The following is a 16,912-nucleotide window of genomic DNA, read 5'->3' on the forward strand; positions in this document are numbered from 1 at the left end:
TATTCTCTATTTTCTCTGGATATGTGCTCTTTTTGTCTCCACCATGCTGTGTATGAAGGATAACAGGAAACAAGTGTGGGGGAGAAGCATGAACATCAACAAACTCTCACACAAGTCATAAATAAGGAAAGGAATTAATGTGAAGATCAGGTACGCGAAGCAGCACCACATCCTGCTCTCCGACCATGGTCAGGTTTGAATATTTAAATTCTGTAAAAATTCCTTCCTGTGTTAAAATTGAATTAAATATCTTTTGATAATATGACTTAAATTTTGTGAGAAAGGAAGATTGTTGTAATCATGACTTAAAGAGTAGACTCACATAATACTTTTCCTTGAAATCTTGCAACTGTTGGGAATTAATTTAATTAGGGACCCGTGTTACTTAAGTAGTTATGGAATGCGAGATAGTAAGATAATGAGAACCTGATCCTTAATTTTGAGTTACAGGAGAATTTATTTCAAAAAGTTAAAATGATTAGCTATACTTCTCCTTGGTAGTAAAAAGCAAATGTCCTACCAGAGCCATATTTATAATAGATAAACCTTCTACATTTACTGCTTACATTTGTGTTGAGTTTGGTCGAACCCTGTGGCCCTTGTTGAGAAAGTTATCATGCTCTCAAGATCAAGATCACATACACTTCACATATTTTCTTTGTTGCTCCTACCCTGGGAGTACGCACCGTTATGTCTCTCCATCCTTCAAAAATGTTTTACTCCTACACTGGGAGAAGACATAAAAAGAAAATTTGTTCGGAATAAATGCTCCATGATCTTGTTAAATGTCTTTTCTAATTTTCCAATTGTAGAAGGAGGTATGTGGCTAAAAGAAAAAAAAGAGAGAGAAGAAAAGGCATGTGCATTTGAAAAAAATGGACAAGTATCCAAAGAAAGAAAGAAAAAAAAGAAGAATAAAGAATAGCCTATACTCTCCTGCATAGTATTCTCAAAGTTTCAAAATAAGAAAGACATGTTTTTAAGGAGCATAGTAAAATTAGGTTAGCCGCTATATATTCACACACATGCACATCTTGATCTAAGAGTATGACATCTTTCTCCTCGGATCCGTGTTTTGACTTTACAATATATGCAATGTAAGTATGTTCTGTCTTTTATCCCTACCTGAGCTCCACATAAGCCTTTAGAAGTAGGTACAAAGAAGGCATCCATCATCTGTACCTTGGTGAGGATCCAAAAATACTACTTATATGAGTGATTTGAGAGTACTACCTACAGGAGAAGGTAAGCTATGATTTGTTTTTCAAAAATTATGCGAAACTCCAGTTGACTTCAATAAAGGGAAAAGGTAATCAGTTCGAACTGTTCCATTCTCTAACTGCCTAAAGTTTCATGGTAGACACTTTGAATCCCGTAGTGGAGGATTGAAGAGGAATGGTTTTATGCTGATGTCTTGTTCTAAAGTTATGTTTGCAGTATTCCAACCTTTTCTCGGGGACGAGTAAAAGTCTAAGTGTGGGGGAGCTTGTTGATGGTAGTTATCAACAAGTTTCAATTGTCAATTAAAAGTAAGAGAATGACATAAAATGAAATACCTACCTAGTATAGGGTTTAAACTAACAGAATTCCACGAGTTTTGGTGAATTTATGTTTTACAGGGACTATATAGGAAAACAACCAAGATTATTGCACAATCGGAGCTAGAAAATGTATTTTATCGTGGGAGCAACACTAGAAGACTCTAGAAGACATGAGAGGGGAGCCACCTGAAGGAGGGGCCCACCTGTTAGGCACAGGGTTCGACTGAACTAGGCCCTCCTTTGGCCGAACCCTAGTAGGTCCCACTTGCCAGGGGCTTCCTCTCACGTGTTCCACCGCCTTTGAGGATGCATCTCCACCGTACATTGAGTTGGTTTGATCCAAGGGTTGCGGTTCATCCCTCTAGGCTATAAATTCATAGCCCCTCCCCCCTAGGCAGGGCATTCCTCTTCATTATTCAGGGTAGAATTCAGAGCCTCCTCTCCAACTAGAAACCCTAGAGGGATCAAGAGTCAAGCGTCAAGAGAGATTAGCTTTTGTATAGTCTTCTACCAAAGATTAGGGCTAGTCTTTCGAGATAGAGAGATAGAGTAAGGGTGGAGTCTTGATGGAGTTGCTGGCCTGTCAGTGCCTTTGCCATTGCTGTACCTGTGGGTTCAAGTTTCCCTGGTCCGAAGCTTAATCCTGAGACTTCATTGGTATTCCACTTCTAATTTGAGTAAGTAACATTGTTATTATTGTTCTTCCGTTTTATGACTCTTTTGAGTGCTTTAATCTTGGTAGCTCCTTGATTGAAGTGGTAATATCTAGTGTAAGCATGGCACTTAGACTAGGGTTGCTCATAGATACGACCCACATTCCAAATCGGTGGTGGTTCGTGAGGTTATAGCCTCATTGATTCTTCTATAGTCCACCTCTTGTCTGTCAGCACAGTAGGACCTAGTTACTTTGGGAAGCATCCTCAGCTGGTGTCTTTCCTTAGTAATCTCCCCATTGGAACAATCATATCATAGCTTGCGAGAGTTAGATCTGTAGAGATCTCTGTTGGATCCTCTATATCCCTTCCCTCACATGCTTGTAGTTTCTCAAGGGTCTAAGCCAAGACTTAGTTATCGTCACACTATCTTTCTTGTGGTAAAAATATAAATAACGATACCTGGAATACTCCCGGTGAAGTGCTACATTGGTATTATCCATGCGCTTGCGGATCATCCTATCTTCTTAGTGAATTATCCTTGTGCATAACCAATACCAACAGGCCTCCATTGTAGTTTGTTTTAGCGGTGGCTTCTGTCTCTGCCTCTGCTCATCCACGCTGGTCTTCTTTTGTTGGCCCTTATTGTCACCTCCTTGGTGTTAGGGCGATCGGCTAGGACGCACGCTTTGAGGAGTGCATGCTTGCCTCCGCCTCTACATTGGAGTTTGAGAAGGTGCTGGAGGAGGATCTGGGGAGCGTCTCCGCGTCTATCGGAGATCTTGTCACTACGGATCAAGAGGCCATGGCGGTCAAGTCTTGGGATTTCGGTCCATCCTTCATTACCGAGAGTATGGTTTTGAAGATGCTGAAGGAGTCCTACTTTCCTGCCACGCGCATGAAGATTCCTCTGGCCGACCAGACCGTCTCGGTGAAGGAGACGGCTATGCGGTGGTGTTTTGGGACTTCTTCACCTATGGCCTTCGCTTTCCCTACATCTCTTTCCTCCGCCGCGTGATGGAGGCATTCAATGTCTAGTTTCACCATTTGACTCCTACCGCCTTCCTCACGCTCAGTAAGTTCTGCTGGGCATGCGTCTCCTATGGCGTTGAGTCAGATATCGATACGTTCTACACTTACTACGAGTTGTAGAAGCAGCCCAAGAAGGGGAAGGAGGTGAGGGAGGGCAAGGATGTTGAGGTGACCTACCAGTACGGTAGTTGCACCTTCATGGCGAAGAGGAACCAGGGCGAAGGTTGCATAGAAATCTCATTCTGTCAGAAGGGCAAGTGGGACCGATGCTAGTTGGAGCAGTGGTTCTACATGAAGACCTATGGGGTCTAGTACACTACCAAGGATGGGTCAGAGGTTGTGGAATACCCTATGACCTCAACCATGGACGAGATGAAGCCGCACACGTGGGTGGACCCATCGAAGGAGGTTACTCCGACATGGGAGGCATGTGATCAGGCCTTTGCGGTAGCGTGCCGTTACTCCAGAGGTCACAATTTGGTTGAGGAGATCATGGGTTCCAACTACTTGCCCTTGGGCAGGGACAACTCGAGGTTTAGGCTGGAAATAGTCATGGTCCCCATCTTTGGGCTGGAGACCGAGATCCCATTCCCCTACTTTGGCCAGTCACTAAAGGAAGGGGTGACCAAGAATTGGTTTGTCGCCGACGTGGAGGAGGCCATGGTCGGGCTGGTTGGCAAAATCTCCGAGCGTGAGTACACATCTTAAAGAGTCATGGTGGGGACCATGACATGGCTCAACCGTGTTTTTAAGGAACTTGGGATCTCTAACCAAGAGCGCAAGGTTCTAGCGGAGGTCCTGGCCGCCATTGAGAACAAGAAGAAAAGGCGGCGTCTAAGAACACAACGGTGGAGGCCGAGTCCAAGAAGAGGAGGGGCACGACCTCCACCTGGGCGCCAGCCAAGAAAAGGAAAAGGACTGGTGCCTTTGTGATTGCGCCAGCTGCGTCCTTAGCCGCCAATGCCGACATCGCCTCTGCTAGGTCTGAGGAGGTTCAGAGCTCCTCCGCTCCCTCAAAAGAGGTGCGGGCTCCTGGTGGTGGAGGTAGCGGGTCCCATGGCACTCCGGCGCATTTCGCGCTTGGCGCCGCGGGTGATGCCGAGCATCCAGAGGCCAGCGCTTCCAACCCAATGCCTGACATCTTCGGTGGGCTATACTCGACCTCTGAGGAGGGTGAGGAGGATACCTTGTAGTGTGATCCTACATCGCCTCCACATGACGTCCCTGCCCCTCAACTTTAGGTCAACGAGGAGCAGCCGGAGACCACACTCTTTGTGCAGGACCCGGTGGTCCAGACGACTTTGGATCCTCCGCCGCCCGGCATGCGAATTGGGGAGGGGCGTCCGCTTGGCCTGCAGCCACACGACAGGGCAGAGACATTGGCATAGGGAGCCGCTCAAGCAAGAGGCTATAGACTTTTCCTAAGTATGTTTGTTCGGCTTCCATCCATCTGCCCTTTGCCTTAGCTGGTCATTTTATGCTTAACTCCTCCAAATGCTCACTTGGTATATTGTGGAGTAGCAGCTGACCCAATGGTGGGCTCCTCACTCCGGAGGAACAGGCGGCCACTGCCAACGCCAGGTTTGGCCCAGGGAAACCGTCTTCCCCTCCGTGCACAAGAACTGCTCCTGGGCCGACTATGCCAGGGCTAAGTAAGTATCGTGGTGTTTCCATTTGCATGTTCTTCAAGGCTCAGCCATCATGTGCTTACGTTTGGCCTTCTGACTTGAGAGATTTTTCTCCTTGCAGACACCTTCGACACCTCCACCTCAGGTGGGATGAGTGTGTTCGCAGAGTTTATGCTAACGTCGGAGGTTGTCTCCGGCTATCGATATGTTGGCGTGTCTGACTCATCCTCACTCTTCTCATAGTTTGTTTTCCTATGTAGATCGCTTCAATCAGTGCTTGAGGGATATGGATTTCTTCCAGCTTCTTCGAGTATATCTAGAACACCAGAGCTTGGTAGGTCTCCGGCGTTTACTTGTTAGGGTCTACATCAACTTTCCCTCACTTGTCTAGGCTCTCGTTCGCTGACGACCTCCCCCCCTTTCGCTGAAACATAGGGGTACCACATGGCCATCACCATGGAAGAGTGATGTAGTTGTGTGGTCTCTGACCATGACACCACAATCGAGGTGCTAAAAATGGAGAACGAGCGCCTAGAGGGTGAGAAGGGAGGGTTGGCTAACTCCCTTGCTGCTCTTCGGCTAGTTCTGGCGGAGAGGGAGAAAGAGGTGGAGGTGTTAAAGGATGACCTCGCCAAAGCCAGGGATGTAGAGGCCTTGTCTGCCAAGCAAGCTCGCAAGGCGGACGAATTATCTAAGGGCCTTTGTAGGGAGCTAACCGCTGAGAAGGAGTCCGCGACCATGCTGGGGCAGCAACTCTCCATGACGACCAAATGTCTGGATTTGGTTAAGGGTGTCCTGGCCGCAATTGTGGGGCAATACAAGGTCACTGTTGCTGAGTTCAGAGATGAGACCTCTGCCCTTCTTGAAGAGGACAGCGCTTTTGCCATGGTGACCTGGCTAAAACGACACCTCGCCAAGCTCCATGGGCTGATAAACGACTGCACCAACTTTGGGGCGCTAGCGAGGGTGTCAAACTTTGCTGCACCGACATCCTGGCGAGAGGTGGCTGCACTCACACCAAGAGCATCCCAGAAGGAACTTTGCCGAGTCCAGAGGCGCTCGGTGAGACTTCTTCTGGGTTGAGGAAAACCTTGAGGAATTTCATTGGGTATTTCTGGGCTCCGTTCGGTAGGGCTGTCGCTCGCAAGCTGGTGGAGGAAAAGAGGGCGAAGGTATTTCCAAACTTTGCTAGTAGTAGCTTCCTCCGTTCTCCATTTCTCGTATTTTTGTGCCGTTCTTCTTTTCTGGTGCCGTTAATGATTCAAATTGCGTTTGAGAGGAAGCGCAGAAAAGGGAGTCAAGCAAGCCTCTGCTGGTCCCACGCTCGGTGACCACGGGCGACGCCTCCGCCTCAGCCTCGGCTAGAGCCCCAATGGAAGACACGACCGGCGGAGGTGACGCCAGGAAGCCTCAGTCGCTGTCTCTGTCCACGCTTGGTGCTGGTTCTGGTCCTGGGACATCTGCCATGGCCGAGACTCTGGAGGTCTAGGCTTTTAGGGGTTTATGTTTTCTTGTTAAGCATCCAAGTCTGGCCAGGCTATTGTAAATAAACTACCTTTATGCTAAATGGTTTATGGAATGTTACCTTGCGCAGGTTCTGAATCGGGAGCCTACGCAAGACATTATGCCTTTGACTCTCTACGACAATGGGATTTATGTCAGTAGAGAGCTCTAGGGTTACTAGCAGTCTACCTTTCCCCACAACATTGTGAGCGATGTGTTTGACTCGGTCAGATTCGATATAGATGATGAGCGCGCTGAGTTTACTCGTGCACTTGCCTGGCATGGACCTTTGCCTAAAAGCTCTTGATTTTCTTTTGTTTTTCTTTTGTAAGTTACTTGACATAGCAAAACGTGTTTTAGAATTAACAAGTGAATCTCTTTCTTGATTGTTTGTGTGGAGGTTCTTACTTTCCATGCTGGCTTACATATCTAGTCTAGCTCTAGTTTTCACATCACGACACTTGTCTTTCCTCTGCCATGATGGGGATGCCACGTGTGCCTCTGCCCTCGCTTATGGTCTTGTGGTCGGTGGCTGTATCCATCCAGTGCTGTTACATGTCATGTCTCTGACTGGTTGCGTCATAGCTCCTTGTCGGGCCGAGCATGCACGATACAGAGGTGGTGGCGAGAGCCTCTGCCCAGATTCCATCCCCTCTCTATGCTTGCTTGCTGATGGAGAGGGATGGTGAGTGAGTTTTCCTTGAGGTGAAGGCGTGGTTGAAGCCAGCTTTGCAGGTGTCGCGAAGGCTTTGGTGCAGCTTGTAGCACCCGGTTTTAAAGACAAAACCAGATACACACTATATGTGAGCCCAGGAAGTCAAATCTCACATCTAGCCACAAATAAGGGTAATATCAAGAGACAATACTTATTACATAACGTATTAGTAAATGAAAAGTACCCTCAGAGTATAGACAGCGAAAAGTTGACTCCGATCTTCTGGCGAAGACTCCAAATTCACAGGGACGACTGACTGGTTGACCACAAGCCTAACTCCTCCAAACCAGCAATCTGGTACCCATCCGGGATTTTTATCCAATGTATAGAAAAATAAAGCAAGCATAAGTACATGTCGTACTTAACAATTATATCATGGGGTTCATGAGGCTCAAAAAGGCTGACACCGGTTTAACTGCGATTAGCTTTAATAGATCATCTTTTTAAGTAGTTGGGTGGCAAAGAATTTATCATTCCCATAAACACATGTTCAGGTAAACATGAATAATGTATAGCATAAACAGTTGATCATTCATACCATTATCCATTAGTGATAATCTCTATTCCATAAGAGTCCAAGGCCGCTTGTGTCCGTGAGCACAGCTGTTATAACAATTTTACACTCTGTAGAGGTTGTACACGTTCACTGTGAGTCGTGATTTACCCTTTCACCCAAGGTGATTAGCCTCTTGACCCACTACCAAGGAAGGTCGGTAGGGTTCACTATGAAGCCTTTCAAAGGTTCGTCTAACAAGTTAAGGCCGCTAAGGTTTACCCATCAATAAGCATGAACCCCCCCTCCAAGTAGTGACTAGCAAGTGCACCTACTTGGCAGACCGAGATCATACCCATTGGAGCCCCTCTTGCACCGTAAAGGTAACCACTAACAAGCTAGAAAAGGTCCTCATACTGAGTTAAAGCCAGAGCCATATAGCCCTCACAGCTGTACTATAAGTCGTAGATGATCACTTACAGATAAGTCCTTAGGGAGAGGAATCTGAAGCATTTAGAAAAGTAGCTAAACACTCCAGCCCCCTGTTTCCATGTTGCTAAAACGTCATGTTTTAATGTTTATTACATATACCATTAATCAAGTTACAAGATCATGGCTTTGATTAAGCACTAGCAAAAACTACCAATGCAATATCCCAAAGGTTTTAAGGAATCTAGGATATCAATTAGCTAGGGAATTTACTATAGTTGCCAAGGTAGACACATGCATCATGAATGAAATGATTAATGGTGAATAGGTATCAAGGATGGTCCCATGCTATACTTGCCTTAACTTGCTTTTCCCCCAAAGCAATACGCTCAAAGGTCTTTAGTATTCCACTTTCAATCTTCTGCTTCCAATTCTTAGCTTCTAGTCTTCAGAGAACTGCTTCTTGATCACCACGCAAACCTCACCGATTGACTGAACCATATATCACCAGACAAACATCCATACATGTCATACAAATGCATCTATATCAGAACAGTACACCAATCATAGAACAATAAGTAAAAGACATTGATATACAATTCTACATATCGCTACGAACACATAGTCGCGAGAGGCACGCTAATCGAAGCTACGATTGAAAAGTTACAACTACCGAGAGATTTGCTTAATACATGGAAAATAAACTATAGGCTTCATTTATGTTATCCATATGAATTCATATATAAAAGATATTTTATAAATAATATAGATTAAATTAAGTCAATTTTAGATTTAAATTATAAAACAAAAGTGAAACAAATCATATTTTATTTATAAAATCTAGTTGCATAATCATTAGTCACGATATGATTTAAACTATTATATTTTAGAAATAACTATATAGTAAACACTATTACTAATGCATAGATCTCGTCGCTACGAATCTAACGCAACTTGAACGGACTATTTCGGAGTTAAAATAAATAAATTATGATTTAAACAAGTTTTACTTAAGTTAAATAATAGATTAAATCTACTCATGAATTTCAAGTGTTGAAAACATGTCGAACAGCTGTATAAACATATAGATAACGTAAATACGGTCCTAACGCAATTCGAATGGATCAAATCGGACTTAAAACGCAAAAGTTATGCATGAAATAAGGTACAGTGGCATTCCTGTAAATAACTCGAACTCATTTTTGAATTAAAACAATTAAAATCTGAGTTTAAACGGATTTTGGACTGGACGCAATTCGAACGGATCAAATCGGACTTAAAACGCAAAAGTTACGCATGAAATAAGGTACAGTGGCATTCCTGTAAATAACTCGAACTCATTTTTGAATTAAAACAATTAAAATCTGAGTTTAAACGGATTTTGGACTGCGCTCACTAATTCTGTAAACTACAGGGTCCTAAATGAATAAAAATAGGGTTGAATTGTAATTGATTTGAACTAGAACAGACTGCGGGTTGATTCTCGAAAAACAGAAGGGCTTGTCTGCAAAAATGGTGCGGCTTGACTGTGGCTGCTGACTGGATGACACGCGGCGGCCAGGGACTGGTGCGGTGCACCACGCAGCATGGACCAGCGCTGACACGGCGCCGTGGACCACGTCCACGAGACCACGATGGACTAGTTACTTAACCAACCGGTTGGATCTAATCCCGATCATCCATGCTAGATCTAACTGTAAGAGGCGCACGGGAGAACCCCTGCCGTCCTGCACAGCACCTCCGACGAGGGCGCCATGGCCGGCGGCGAGCCAAACTCGGCGGTGGATGCCGATACAGTGATTCCGGCCATCCCGAGGCAAACTGAGCACACCTAATCGATCTACAAGTTCTTGCGAACACGCTGGACTGCAAACCGAGGCGGGGGACGCATCGGGGTACCGAGCTCACGGCGGCGCCATGGCCGGTGACTCAAGTGTTCGTTGCTACGGCATTCTGGGGTGCCATTTTATGATCTAGGGGCATGGTAAGACAGAGGAGCTCACCGTTATGCGATTGGAACGGAGCGCGGCTTCCAGGAAGGCTCCGAAGCGAGTCGTCGACGACGGCGGTGAACTGGGGAGAGAGGGTGGGCGTGGGTGAGATGAAATCCAAGCATGGCGTGACAAAAACCGAGATACGGCGGTACCTATGGGTGCGGAGGACAATGGCGGAGCTCCAGGGGATGTCGGAGATGAGGTTCAAGGCATGGGAGGGGTGGATTGATGGCGCGGGACGTCGAAGATGAGGTTCAAGGCTCGGCTTTATAGACGGCGGACGGCATGGCGTGGAAGGAAGGGGAGTAGGGGCGCGGGCAGGATTCGATCGCTTTCCTTGCGTGAGCGCCGGTGGCCTTCCAATCGGGCGTGCGCCATTGTCGGGACGGAGGAAAGGAAAGGGGCACGGGGAAGAAGGAAAAGGAGAAGGCAGGCACGGCGCTGACATGCGGGACCGGCAGCGCAGTGAGGGAGAAGCGGCTTGCGGGTGCTTGCTGTGGGCGTGGGCGCTGAAGGCCGAAGCAGGCTGCGACAGTGCGCTGCCGAGCGCGTGCGGGCGAAGCCGAGGTGGGCCGCGGCAGTGGGCCGGGGCTGGGAAGAGCAGGTCGATGCGTGAGGGAGGAAAGAGGGAGTGCGCCTAGGCCAATCAGTAGGCCAGCAGGCCAAGTGGAGGAGGGCAAGGGAGAAAAGGGCTGGGCCAAATCTAGAGTTGGGCTAAGAATGAAGGAAGGAAGGAAATTTTCAAAATGAATTTCTTTTCCTATTTTGTTTTCAAAGCCAATTCAATTGTAAACCAAATGCAAATTCAAATAGAGTTTTGAACATACTCTTCATCTCAAATATAAATGAGAAATTTTGGTAAGTTTCTAAAAAATAAATTTTACAACTTTTGAAATACTACTATTCTCTATTTTTCTTTCTTTTCTTTTATTTCAAAGCCATTTTCAATTTCATTTCAAAAGCAATTTTAACCATTTTGACTTTTCATTTTAAAACCACTCAATCAATAAAATTAAATGCAATAGCATGTATGCATCAAACATGTTGCTACCTTATGATGTATTTTAATGAAAAATTTTATTTCCTATATTTCATGTGCACAAAAATTCCAACTTAAATCATTTCAACTCTATTTCAAAAGAGGCAATTTTTAGGGTGTTACACAGCTTAAGAATTGATGTGTAGATCCACCAGAAGATTCAGCGTAGCTTGAGCAGGTGGCGGTTGTTGATGTTGGCCACGGTGGATGGCGGATGCCTCCGCTGGCAAGGGCTCGCGAGGACACTGAAACGACCCTGATTTTCCACGAAGGGAAAATCCACGAATTCAAATTATAATGTGATAGTCCTAAGAGATCACTCCATCACATTATCATATATCAGTTGTTATTACAGTCATACATCAAGAGATTACAAGTTACAAGATATTACAACACTTGACATCACACCTAATACATGGTTAATCTAGCTGAAACGTATACAAGGTGTCTTCAAGGTGAAGGCTCCTCCTTCACGGGTATCATCAGAGTTGGCGTAGAAAGTCAGCGGGCGTAGACTTAATCTCCTGAACCAAACTCGAGCGTAGGAACCAGACCACCTAATCCTTCCAACCTTTACCTCACTATAGGTCAGGAAATCTACACACCGCTAGATGTGTGCAGGCCATGGTCAGCACCGATGAGCTTTAGTGGAAAAGAGAAACAAAGGGATTTGGTGATCCTATTATTTGGCTGTGGTTTTCCTATGCAGGTATCATCAATATTATAGTAATAGTTCATCAAGTTTTAATCCATCTTAGCCACACACATTCTCCCATTCCAATCACACACATCTCACCACACCTCGCTCTCGAGTCGACAGGCTTGACTCCCTCTCGAGCCTGTCTCAGCGGCCCATGGCCGAAAGGTAATAACACCTAGAGGGAGATAGAAGACTCAATCTCACTAGTCTAGTGCAACAGAACACAGGAAAGGTTCATAGCTGACAAGTTGGCATATGTATCGATCGATAAACCATACACTCTGTAGAGGTTTCACATACCCACAAGATAGCCATCATCGATGTAGTACCCCATCTAGGCAGATTTTGGCTGCTTGCTAGCCTAGTACGATGCCACCCTACCACTCAGCCCTAGGCCACCCTGGGTAGAAACTGGCACGCTAAGACTGTGAGACATAGTACCGGGCCCCAGAGGTCACTATGTTGTCTTAGGAGGGTGTGGGTCCTAATGCCCGTACCTCCCTACACTATCCGCTAACAACCTAGTAGTAGTGGCACTATCCTACCTAGTAGTTCAGCAGTCTTCTCGCCATTGGAAAGTGAGTGGGATGCAAAGGATTCCCATGAAGCTGATACTAGCACGAACAGGTCCTAGTGGTGACCAGACAGGACATCTTCTCATGGGGATAACCAACACCCTGTGCCTCGACGACACCTCCTTCCTGGGGCTTCGCTCCACAAAGGCTCTCCACCTCGGGATCTCCTCAAACAACATGTACCCGCCATAGGTATCTCTCGTGGGGATGCCCAGGTCGCACCCCCTAGCAAGACTCGTTCCACAACTCGTCGTGTATTCCTATCTGGTCGACTAAACCCTCACTGCATACCCAAGACACATGCAACACTCTCCCCGGTTATCATAACATTTTACCATATTATCAGCACCAAATGCCATAGCCACTCACAAATAATCCTCCACCTTGCATCACATCACAGATATAATGCGTAGTAGAAGTAAGCAGTAAGAAGCATGAAGCAAGTGAGTTTCTATCCTAACAGCGGGTGAGCAGGGGTAAAGGTTGCAACAAGGTAATGGCTATCAAGTAGTTCTAACATGCAACCTATCACAGTTTCATTTGCATAAAGTAAAGCACTAGCATTACTACCATGCAATGCCTAATAGGATTCTATAAGTAAAGGTGCTGCCATGACACCTGCGATGTCGAGGTAGTAGAGGTACAAATCTCCATCAGTCAGTGTGATCAGCAAGGTCTCCTCCTCCCATGGTCTTGTCGTCGATCATGTTCTCCTCCTCCATCGGGTTCTGATCCGATCAACGTTGACCCAATGCAATCTCCCCGCGAGGCGAGACACAAGGCAAGAGAACAATCAATACTCAAGAAAGGCGGCAGGACATCGAAGGAACACCAAAAAGGAAAATGACTTAGCCCTCTCAGCGGATGTCCGATCCCTAGGCCAAGAAACAGGAGTGGTGGTTCGCTAAGCACAAGCTTAAGTCATAACCTAGCAAATACTTCTCGGTCCGATCATGGTCGACCTGTACTGCTTCAAGATAAATGGTTCAGACCTTAGCTCATCCTAAGCAAACACCAGGGCTCGCAATCTTTTGATTCGGGCATCATGGAGATTGACGTGAATCAAAAGGACTGGCTAAACAGTTCCGATCTCTCTCAATCCGTATGCCATTGTAATTGACGAGGACCAAGAAAGGGTGGAACAAGAGAGAAAAGCAGGGCAATGGTCTACTTCTTCCAATACACACGCCATGGAAAAGGACGAGGCATCAGAAAGGAGCGACACACAAAAAGGACACGAGTGCCCAATCCGCTTGTAGGGTACCAAGACCTAGGTGTACTAAATGCACTAAGACACCCTAGGGTTCTTAGCGGTGTGGTTGTCACCGCAAGAACCATAGAAATGCTATGGTCCAATTGGGTACAATTGTACAAGGGCTTAAGCATGAAAGAACCAAAAGAGAAGAACACGAAATTCGCCTTCCTTTGATCCACTCACCATAGAAACCAACAGGAATCAAAGGGATGGGATCAAGAGAGTGATAAATACCAATCAAGCGAACAACTCAATCCTTATTGTGCTGGATCGATGGGATCTGAGAACCAAAGCGAAGAACAGAATCCGCACCCTTTCAACCAACTCATCATGGAACAGGCGAAGGTTAGGAGAAAGAGACATGGTCCCACGATCCAAACCAACTCATAGGGCACCACAACCGTGCAACTAAACGGCACAAGGGTACTCCCTTGGTTCGCAGCGATGCGGTTGTCACCGCTTACATCTGAAGGAATGCTATAGTCTAGGTGGCACAATGATATGAGATGGCTAGGATAAACATGAGCGAAAAAGAGAGAGAGCCCGATGGTCATGGCGAGGCAACTCACGGCCATGAGCTTTACATACACGAGTTGGCATCCGTCTTCTACAATCATCGTATCTCGATTCGTCCACTAAGTTTGGCCACAAAGGGCTCATTGTGTGTGGGTGATATCTGCTCCAGTCCACAATGGCCAAGTCCTAGGGCTGAATCGGATTACTAATAATTGTAGTATGTCGAAGACCACCAAAAGCGAGGGAGCGGGTTACGTTCGCCATTATAGCCACGGTGGGGCAAACCCATGACCGAGATGGTCGAACAAGGTACGATCCCTCAACCGGCTCAAGGGCATGGTCCTTAGACAATAAACACCACACACAAGATCCAATGACGCAAACTCAAGGACGAACGGAGCAGCACATATCCATAGTGAGAGGGATAAATAGACCTGCACAAGGGCACGGTGCAGACATATATAGATAGATCAAGATCATGTATGATAAGTGTATGAACATCGTGTAAGAAAGAGTAAGGAAAAGGGCTTTCTTCGGTGTCGGGAACGATGTTTGACAAGGACTCAACCTTGCCGAGAATATGAGGATAACTAGGGGCTATTGTAACTTGTCCTAGAGGGCTGTGGCTGCTTTTGGCCAGCTACGGCCTTCTGTGGCTAGTTGTGGCTTGCTGTAGCTCACTCTGGCTGGTTACGACTGGCTGCAAGTGGCTGTGGTTGGCCAAAGGCTGGCTACACTTGGTCGGGCATGGCGGCGACTGGCCAAGAGGTGGCTACCGCTATAGGACACAGCAATGGTTAGCTAAGAAGGCGTTCGGCAAGATGGCAGCGCCATATTGCAGCCTCAAGAGAGGGGTGGTTCTCGGTCTCATATTGTATGGCGCAAAATGGGCAGACGAGGACATGTCCAACATGTAGAGCTTGATTTTAGAAAAATGTGGGATCTAGTTTCACATTTTTCTGAGGTCATATGGATTTTCTACGAATTTACAAAGTTTAATTCCTTTTCTGAAAATGGAAAAGGATAGGTTAAACCAGGGCTTGACACGTGGCATTCTATGATTGGGAGAGGCTGACTCTGTCATTGACATGTGGGGTCCGGTCAACGGTCAACATTGACTCGGTCAACGATCAAACGTGGATTGGGCTTGGTGGGCCGGATCAGGGCCGGTCTGGGCTAGACTAGCCCGGACACGTGTCGCGCTTGGTGGCGCCACGTGGCGCAGTTGGGCTCTTACCGGGTCTATGTGCATGGGTCTGGTCTATGGTGCATCGTGGGCAAGGATCCAGTGGACCGTAGGCCGGGTCCATGGTGAACCGCGTCTATTCTTCTCCTTTCTCAGTGGCTCACGGTGGACAGGGTGCACGGATGGCTGCGGGCTCCTCTCCACATCATCCACTGTTCCATCATGGCGATGCCCATCGCCGGCGGCGAGTCTGCGTGCGGAGTGCTCTGGTGGCTGGGCGGAAAGTCCAAGGCCTCCTAGGGCTTCATGGGACACTATGGGCTCGACGGTAGGCCCTAGGGGTGATTTGGCGCACCCAGTGGCTGACATGGTCATCTCCATCTCTCCTCTGTTCCCCTCGTGGCTACGCTCCCGCTGGTGGTGACCTCGCATGCGCGGACGCTCCAGCGACTTGGCGAGGCTACTAAGGGGCTCTAAAGGTTTAGTGGCTTGCTACGGGCACGACGGTGGGATCAAGGCGGTAGCTAGCGGTCCTAGCGGTCGGTGTGCGGGGCGCCAGGGACATAGGGTGGCACGGCTACAACTGTAAGGCGGGATCGAGTACCATGGGAGCCTTAGGGAAGCACAATCGCTTCCTGGCACTCCAGCGAGCATGTCAGCAGTAACGAGAGTGGCATCAAGGGCTCGGATGCGGCTAGCCACGACAACGACGGCACCGCATTGGCGATAGGTGGTGGCGAGGTGGCTTTGGCTCCTCTCAGAGCCAAGGGCGGTTCTTTTCGTTCGATTGAGGCCAAGGCGGGGCTATTGGCAGCGTCGCCGGTGACCATATCCCGCGGCAAAGTCTACAGTGGTGATGGCACATGATGGAGTTCCGGCGGTTGGGCGGCTGTAGCTAAACAGGGCAAGGTCAAGGCCTTTCTTCCACTTGGGCTAGGCAGTAGGTGTCATTGGTCGAGGCAGAGCTCAATGGCTCGACCTTGGCGAGCAAGGTGGCCAGAGATGGGCGGAACATGCTCGGCACGGCGGCGGTGAGGCCACGCGTTCGCATTAGTGAGGCGGGGTCGACTGAGGCGTCCGGTGGTGATCTCCTTCCATCTTCTTGCACGCAAGGCATCTTGCAGCAAGGAGAAGCTCTGCGTGGTGGGTTCTCTACCTCTACTAGCCTCTGGTGGTCGGAACAGGGTGGCGCCATGGTGGTCCATGGCCATTGCGAGCGCAGTGGGCATGGCATGGTCATGTCGGCGTTCTCGAACGCTGGTGACTCGATTTGGCCGGTGCGGTCCGTTCATGCGCATGCAAGTGTATGGCGTGTCAAGGAGCCAAAGGCTCGGCTTGTGGTCATCCTAGGTTGGGAGAATGCGTCGGTGTCCATGGCTATGGAGATCGCAGCAAGCAGGGAGAGGCAGCACGGGGAAAGCTTACCATGTTGCCGATGAAGATAGGCTAGCGGCGCAGTGGAGGGTCGTGGCAATGGCGATGGGTAGCAGTGCCATGGCATCCCGATCCTCGACGGGGAAGAAGACGCCTTTGTCTTCATCGCCGGCGGACAGGATCGGCTTCGATGGGGCTCCAGCTCCTTCCCTCCTTCTTCCTCCTCCTTCTCTAGTCTTGGCGTGGTTGAGGACACGGGCTGGGTGACGTGGTCATGGA

Source organism: Miscanthus floridulus, chromosome 8 (genome assembly GCF_019320115.1).
Source record: "Miscanthus floridulus cultivar M001 chromosome 8, ASM1932011v1, whole genome shotgun sequence".
Taxonomy (NCBI): domain Eukaryota; kingdom Viridiplantae; phylum Streptophyta; class Magnoliopsida; order Poales; family Poaceae; genus Miscanthus; species Miscanthus floridulus.